Source organism: Echinops telfairi, unplaced genomic scaffold (genome assembly GCF_000313985.2).
Source record: "Echinops telfairi isolate 266 unplaced genomic scaffold, ASM31398v2 ScPeMD7_9;HRSCAF=40, whole genome shotgun sequence".
NCBI classification, from domain to species: Eukaryota; Metazoa; Chordata; class Mammalia; order Afrosoricida; family Tenrecidae; genus Echinops; species Echinops telfairi.
This window is the reverse complement of record NW_022103906.1, coordinates 74,771,105-74,777,851: the sequence shown is the minus strand read 5'-3', so window position 1 is coordinate 74,777,851 and position 6,747 is coordinate 74,771,105. Positions and strand designations below refer to the sequence as shown.

Below are 6,747 nucleotides of genomic sequence, written 5' to 3'. Positions count from 1 at the left end.
TAAGTGTTTGTGTTGTTAGGACTGAAGGTGACCACCAGAATTGTTAGTTGTAGTGATTTTTAACTTATTTATAAACTCGCAGGAATTGGGGGGAAGGACTTACCAGAGGATCCTGTCACGTCACGCCTTGAGTCAATTCAGAAAAAAATCTTAACATTTACACAGCTTGTACTCAGCCAAACGTTGTGTCAGGCCCGGCATATTTCACTTAGCTGGTGCCTTGGGCCCTAGTGTCAAGTATACATTTATGGAAAGGCCACAGAGCTGGTTCCAACACACCAGCCATAGCAGTGGGAGCTGGGAAGGGCCAGCTGAAACATGAACTTGAGAAGTAGCTGAGGGGGTGGCAGCTCCGGGCCTCATCCTGCTCAGCCCACTGGGAACATTCACTGAGTGGCTCAATCTGGCTTTTAACAACTCCTGTCTTGAGTCACAGTGCTCCCTGTAACTCTGACTCAGGGGTTCTTATTCTGCCTCTGACAAGTCTTCTCACTTGTCCACATGGTAATTCTTCCGACAGGTGAAGACATTGATTTGTATGCTTCCTCCCTCCCTCCCTCCCTCCCTCTCTCAGTCTTCTTTCTTTCAAGACGAACACCTCTAGTTTCCTCATTTTGAAGGAACTTCAGTTTGTTAGTGGCCTACATCATGTGAAGTAATAATGGTGCTCGTTTCTGAAGAGAACACTCTACAGTGCAGACTGCCATCACACTTCTTCTGCTATTCCAGGCCACAATTGTGTGGCTCTTTTATTGGCAGGTACATTGTGCTCATTGAGGGATCTTCTTTTTAAATTTGTCTCTTTACATGTATGTGGTTTCCTAAAGTAGCCTAGCTTCAAAGATTAATTTTGCCATTGCTACCCGTACATATCTATATTGTTACTATGTGTCTGTGTGTGTGCATTATTGAAGAAACCAGCCACCGTGTCACAAGACCGTCCAGTAACCCGATACTGAGGCTCCAGGGGAATGGTCTTCTTGGAAGCAGAGCCTCCAGTCCTCGTCAATCACATCTTCCGTGAAGCGCCTCAACCGACTGCTTGACTCCAGCTTCATGAGAGACCTGAGCCACTGCCGCCCGACCCAGCCATTCCCCAAACCCCCGCCCCACTGAAAATATGAGATGATGAGTGATTTGTCAGACACTGAATTTTGGCATCACTTGTAATGTAGAAGTAGGTAACTAGTACTTCTTATCCTCTTATGCAGAGGTGAAAGTTAACCTTCCTGTCCTTTAGACCTTTTTTTTTAACAAAGAGGTAAAAATTGTATATACATATGCATACATATCTTTCACACATTGAAACCTTGGTGGTGGAGTGGTTAAGCACTAACGCTAGGTTGGTGATTTGAACCTACCAGCTGATCTGCAGGAGAACAATGTAGCCGTCTGCTTTGATGAACATTCACACCCATGGAAACACTGGGACCTCCTGTTCTGCACGATCACTATGAGTTGCAGTGGACTACTCAACAACAATGGTTTGTTTTTTGGTTTTATATAAAACCTATATACTTACTGTACTTCTTTAAACCAAAACTGTGCTTGTTACCTGGATGTCATTGAACATACATGGGTGTCTTTCCATACTAATGCCATTTTAATGGTTATAGTATTCTATATAATATGAAATAACTAAATATCTAAATAGTTCATTTTCTAATTTCTGCCTATCATAAATGGTAGCTAAATTGTTTTTCCTTTCACTGGTTAAGTTCTGTACACTTGACTTCTTATTATACTCTAGAACTAGAATTTTGATGTTTAAAAGTTAGGCATATTATTGATTTTTTAAAATCAATTTTAGTGACTTTTTCTCAGGAAAGTAGCAATTTTGTTAGCAACACTGGATGTTAGTTTTAAAAATTCTTACTAACCTGAGAGGCAAGAAAATGGTGCTGGTTTATTTTCTATTTGATTACCAGTGTATTGAACTTTTTTTGGTTGAGTTGCTCAACCATTTATTAGTCCTTCATGAATTGTCTGTTCAGATACCTTGCCTTTTCCCTACCTCCATTGTCATCTCAATTTTCTGGATTGGCTTCATGAGAGCTCCTGGTGCCTGTTTACACTGTCCTATGTTGCTCCTATTTTCCCCAACTTGTCATTTTTCTTTGTTTTCATAGATAATGTGTTTTTCACACTAATGACTTTTACGTGCCAAGTCTAGAATTCACCAGTATTCCTTTTGTTTTTCACTTTTTATGTGACTTTAAAGATGTAGGCGTCTGATTTTACTTTTCTCCAGGTAGCTACTTGTCCCATTAGTTGTTCTGTGTCGTTAATCCCCGAGTAGTAGTTGTGACGGATACGCTTTTTTTACTTCTCATCTTTACAAACTGGTTATTGGTGTTTGAAAAGACAAACCGTTGATTGTTGTATTTGTCTTATCTGACTTAGTTCTCATATTCTAGTTTTTCCATTTGCTTTCAGTTTTAGAAAACTATAACCAATAACAGTTGCTCTTAAGGCAGTTCGGACCCCTGACCATCCTGAGTGTATTAAAGTAGAACTGTGCTCCCATGGTTTTCAGTGGCTGATTTTTTAGAAATAAAGTGCCAGGCCTTTCCTCGGAATTGCTCTTCAGAGATTCCCAGAAAATGTTATTTACAAAGAGTAATCATTTGTCAGAGTTTTCCAGTATGCCTTCTTTCATTGAGTAGAACATCTAGAACAAAGTTAGTAATAGCAGTGGTGATAGCGTATTAGACCTTGACTTTTGAGCACATGGATTTGCAGAAGGCTATGGATGAGCGTGACCATTCAAAATTCTTTTGTAGAGTCCCCACATAGATTACCTCCACCCTTTCCAGCCAGCCCAGGGAGGGGCAGTCTATTAGGGGCTAGCCCAGGCGGGCCCTTAATGGACAGCATAGGGATAGAATAGTCATGAATCATGCCCTGTGAGTTGTGCCTTGACTGGACACCTTGGTCAGGAGGCCCTGCACAAATCATGTAAGCTCTTCTGTTTTAACATAATATTCATGACCCAAATCTTGGTCCATTTCCCGATTCTGTATTCCCACCTATAACTGGGATATATTATTTTGCCACCAGTCATGAATTTGTGAGCTACTTTTGTTAAATGCCTTATTTAACGCATCCTGGCGTAGGACCTCATCTGCTAGCTTCCATCATCCAGATGAAGTGTCTGTGTCTTTGTGTTGTCATTATCCCCCTTTTTTTTGTTGTCATTATCCCTTTTAAGACTTAATACATGTTCTCTTCAAATTATATTTGAGATTAGGCTATCTTTTGTACCCTAAAACCGTAGTCACCCTTATCTGATTCTAACTTTTGTTAAAGTACCTCAAATACGTCAATGTGAATTTCTGTTTTTGCTGTTCCTTTCAATACACTTCATGGGGAGAAAGTCCTCTTCCACTACGAAGATACCACATGTTTTAGCAGGATCAGATGTTGAGTTCTCATCAAAAGTCTTCTTAGTGGCTTGTAAGAGATAACCTTTTTCATATTTTTAATTTCATGGTATTCATCACAGATTAGATAATGGTACTACCATAAAATGATCCCTTTTTGGTTGTGATGCACTATTACACTAATTTGCTCTCGAAACCTCACTGCCATTGAATTGATTCTGACTCAGCGACCCTACTGAACAGGGTACAGCTGTCCCTTGTGAGTTTCATGGACTGTGATTCTTTCTGGGATTAGAAAGTCCTGTCTTTCTCCTGCAGAGCAGCTGGTGGTTTTGAGCTGCTGACCCAGCAGGTAGCAGCCCAAATGCATAACCACTACGCCACCAGGGCTCCTACAAACTTACTGAAATAAACCCAAACCAAACTTGTTGGCAGTTGATTCTGACTCCTAATGACTGTAAGGGTAGAACTGCCCATAGGGCTTCCAAAGCCAACGGAAGCCAATTGCCACCCAGCTGGTGAGTCCAACAGCTGAGCTTTTGGCTGAGGGGGTAACCACTGAACCATACAACTTGCTAATGTATCCTTTGGAATTTGGTATGTATACGTATAAATTTGATTGCAGCAAATTATTTTATGTTATTTTTTTTAGCCATTGTCTGTCCAAAGCTCACTAAACGACCTTTTCCTGGTGGGTCTGGATAGGAGGAGATGTGAAGGTGGGAGAAGACACGAATAGAATTCAGCAATAAGTTGTTGTTAACAGGCTATTTTGATTGACATCCTGCTGGACTTAAAATAAGCCCTCAGAGAAGCAGGAGAAGGGAGCACAGTACCAACTAGAGCCAGAAATGGAGCTCATTCATTCGTTCTCTGGACCAGGTGATCCCTGTGAACTTCCTCGGTTCAAAAGACCTTGTAATTCATTCGTTTTAAAATGTATTTATTTGTAATTCATTTATTTTAAAATGTATTTCATATAATCCCTTTGCATATTTTAAAACTCTTGGTTTAAAAACTTGGGGTTGAGGGCAAGTCTAACAAAGTTCTTTTAGCTGTGCTAATTAAAGGCCCAGCGGCAGCCCCGTCCTCCAATAAGCATGTGCCCAAAGGCACTCAGCTTGAGCTCTACCGTCAGCAAACTTCGCTTTCTTGGTCCATGGGCCAGGAAGCCTACTTTTTTTGGGGGGGGGGGGCAGGAAGCCTACTTGCTCATCTCCTGCTTATGCTGCCACCACTTCTCTGCCACTGCTTCTTGCCATCTCCTGGGCCACAGCTCTTTATCTCTTGGATCAAGGATGTTCAGCACAGGGATCTTGTGTCTAAAGATGTTCCCCACTCCTGGCTCTTTCCCCACCCCCCTAAAAAAAAAAAGAAAAGTGTTATTGACATAAAATTCACCTAACACACAATGCAGTGGTTCAGTCCATCAAGAAAAGTGCAGTCACCACCACAGTCGGTTTCAGAACATTCTCTTCATTCTGGCACTCACTGTTACTGGCTCCCATGTGCCCCAACTTCCCCTGCCGTGCCCCCCCCAAGAACCATTGGGGAGAGGGCAACAACTTGGGCTTGAAAGTTTGTGTGTATTTTTTTTCCTGTTTTAATAATAAAAGCATTTACAACTGGGAATTTTCTTAAAAGCATAAACTTTCAGCCCATCTTCTAGATGAGGGTTTTAAGTGCATTTTCTAAAAGAATTTGTAATTGTATTTTTGACTTTTGGTTTATCCATAAGTTCTTTTTTTAAGTTTTTACATTTTTCTGAGTAGATTGGGTGTGTACAATATACATTTTTGAACTCCTGATTCTATCTTGTTGTGGTCAGAAAGTGACTTACACCATCTCTGCCTTGAGGTTTGCTTTCTGGCTTATGCATAACCAGTTTTGACAAATGTGCTGTGTACTTTCTAAAAGATTAGGTATTATCTATAAGACATACGATTTGATGGAACATACTTTATTTCTAAAGTGCCATTAAGGAACCCTGGGGATGCAATGGTTAAAACGTCCAGCTACTAACTGAAAGGTCAGCAGTTCAAACCCACAGCCCCTCTGCAGGAGAAAGATGGGGCAGTCTGCTTCTTTAAAGATTTACAGGATCTTGGAAACTATGGAGTGGTTCTACTCTGACCTATAGCGTCACAATGAGTTCCAAAAGACTCATTGGCAACAGGTTTGTTTGTTTTAAAATGTGATTGTGTGCTAGCTGTGGCAACATGTCTACTAAAATTGGAACGATACAGAGAAGATTAGCTTGGGCACCGTGCAAGAATGACATGCAAATTCATGAAGCGTTCCATGTTTTTAAATAACAACTGGGTTTTAAAGGCTGGTTTCCAAACAAGCAGTCATCTAAGTGAGCTGTCACCTAGGTCCACATGGAAGAAGCACACCAAGATTCGTGACTGAAGGATTGTAAATTATATAATCCGAAGGCAAAGCAGAAAATAATATCAGAGCCTAAATTGTAATATTCTGGTTTGTGGAAGGCTATGAATGACAATAGCAGCCCAAAATACATAGAGATATGAGATCTACATAGGAAATAGGCCTCTGGTGATTTTCCTCTATCCATAACAGAGGGTTGGGAAGAAACTGGTTACCAAACAGTGCATTTGAGATCAAAATGATAAACCTGACTCATATGGTTAAAACCTTGTCAGTTGACCCTCTCTGATGCACGTTAGACCTGATCTGGTTTTCAACTTTTTCTGAGGGATTTTGTTTGTTCATTTATTCATATTGGGGTTTATCTCAGATGTGTTTTGTCATTGGAAGTGACCTCTTGAATTTTTGTTATGTGTTTCTCTGCTTTTAGTATATAAAACCCAGGATTGATGAACCTGTAGAGAGAGCGAGTAGAATAAGGGTTTCTGGGGGGTACAGTGCAGGGGCGCAGGCATGTAAAAGGGAGCTGATATCAAGGAATTCAAGAAGGAAGAGAATGTTTTGAAACTGATTGCAGTAGCAATTGTACAATACTGCTTGATGTGATTGAACTATGGAATGATAGGATATCTGTATTAGCTCCCAGTAAAATGGCTTGGGAGAAAGAATACAGATGTCATTGATTATAAGACTTAGAATAAACAATAATGCTTCTGAAGAACATTTTAAATGTCTGTTAGTAACTGTCAGAAGATGTATCTCGGTCTCAGCATCTATATTCTCATCCTCCAGGCTTGCTCTCTGTTTTATGAGCTATGGAACCCATCGATTTGTTTTGTTTTGTTTAAATCATTTTATTGGGGGCTCGTACAGCTCATCAATCCATACATCCATTGTGTCAAACACAATTGTACATATGTTGCCATCATCATTTTCAAAACATTTTCTTTCTACTTGAGCCCTTAATATCAGC

General features: G+C 40.4%; 1 protein-coding gene and 1 non-coding gene across 4 annotated transcripts in view; both read left to right on the top strand.

The window, feature by feature from the left end:
- DGUOK (deoxyguanosine kinase) overlaps positions 1-6,747 on the top strand; it is a 48,123-nt gene that overhangs the window by 9,482 nt on the left and 31,894 nt on the right. The gene's annotated exons all lie outside the window — the stretch shown is intronic.
- On the top strand, positions 5,586-5,692 carry LOC115868344. Its single transcript, XR_004045525.1, has one exon. It is a non-coding gene; the product is annotated as a U6 spliceosomal RNA (small nuclear RNA).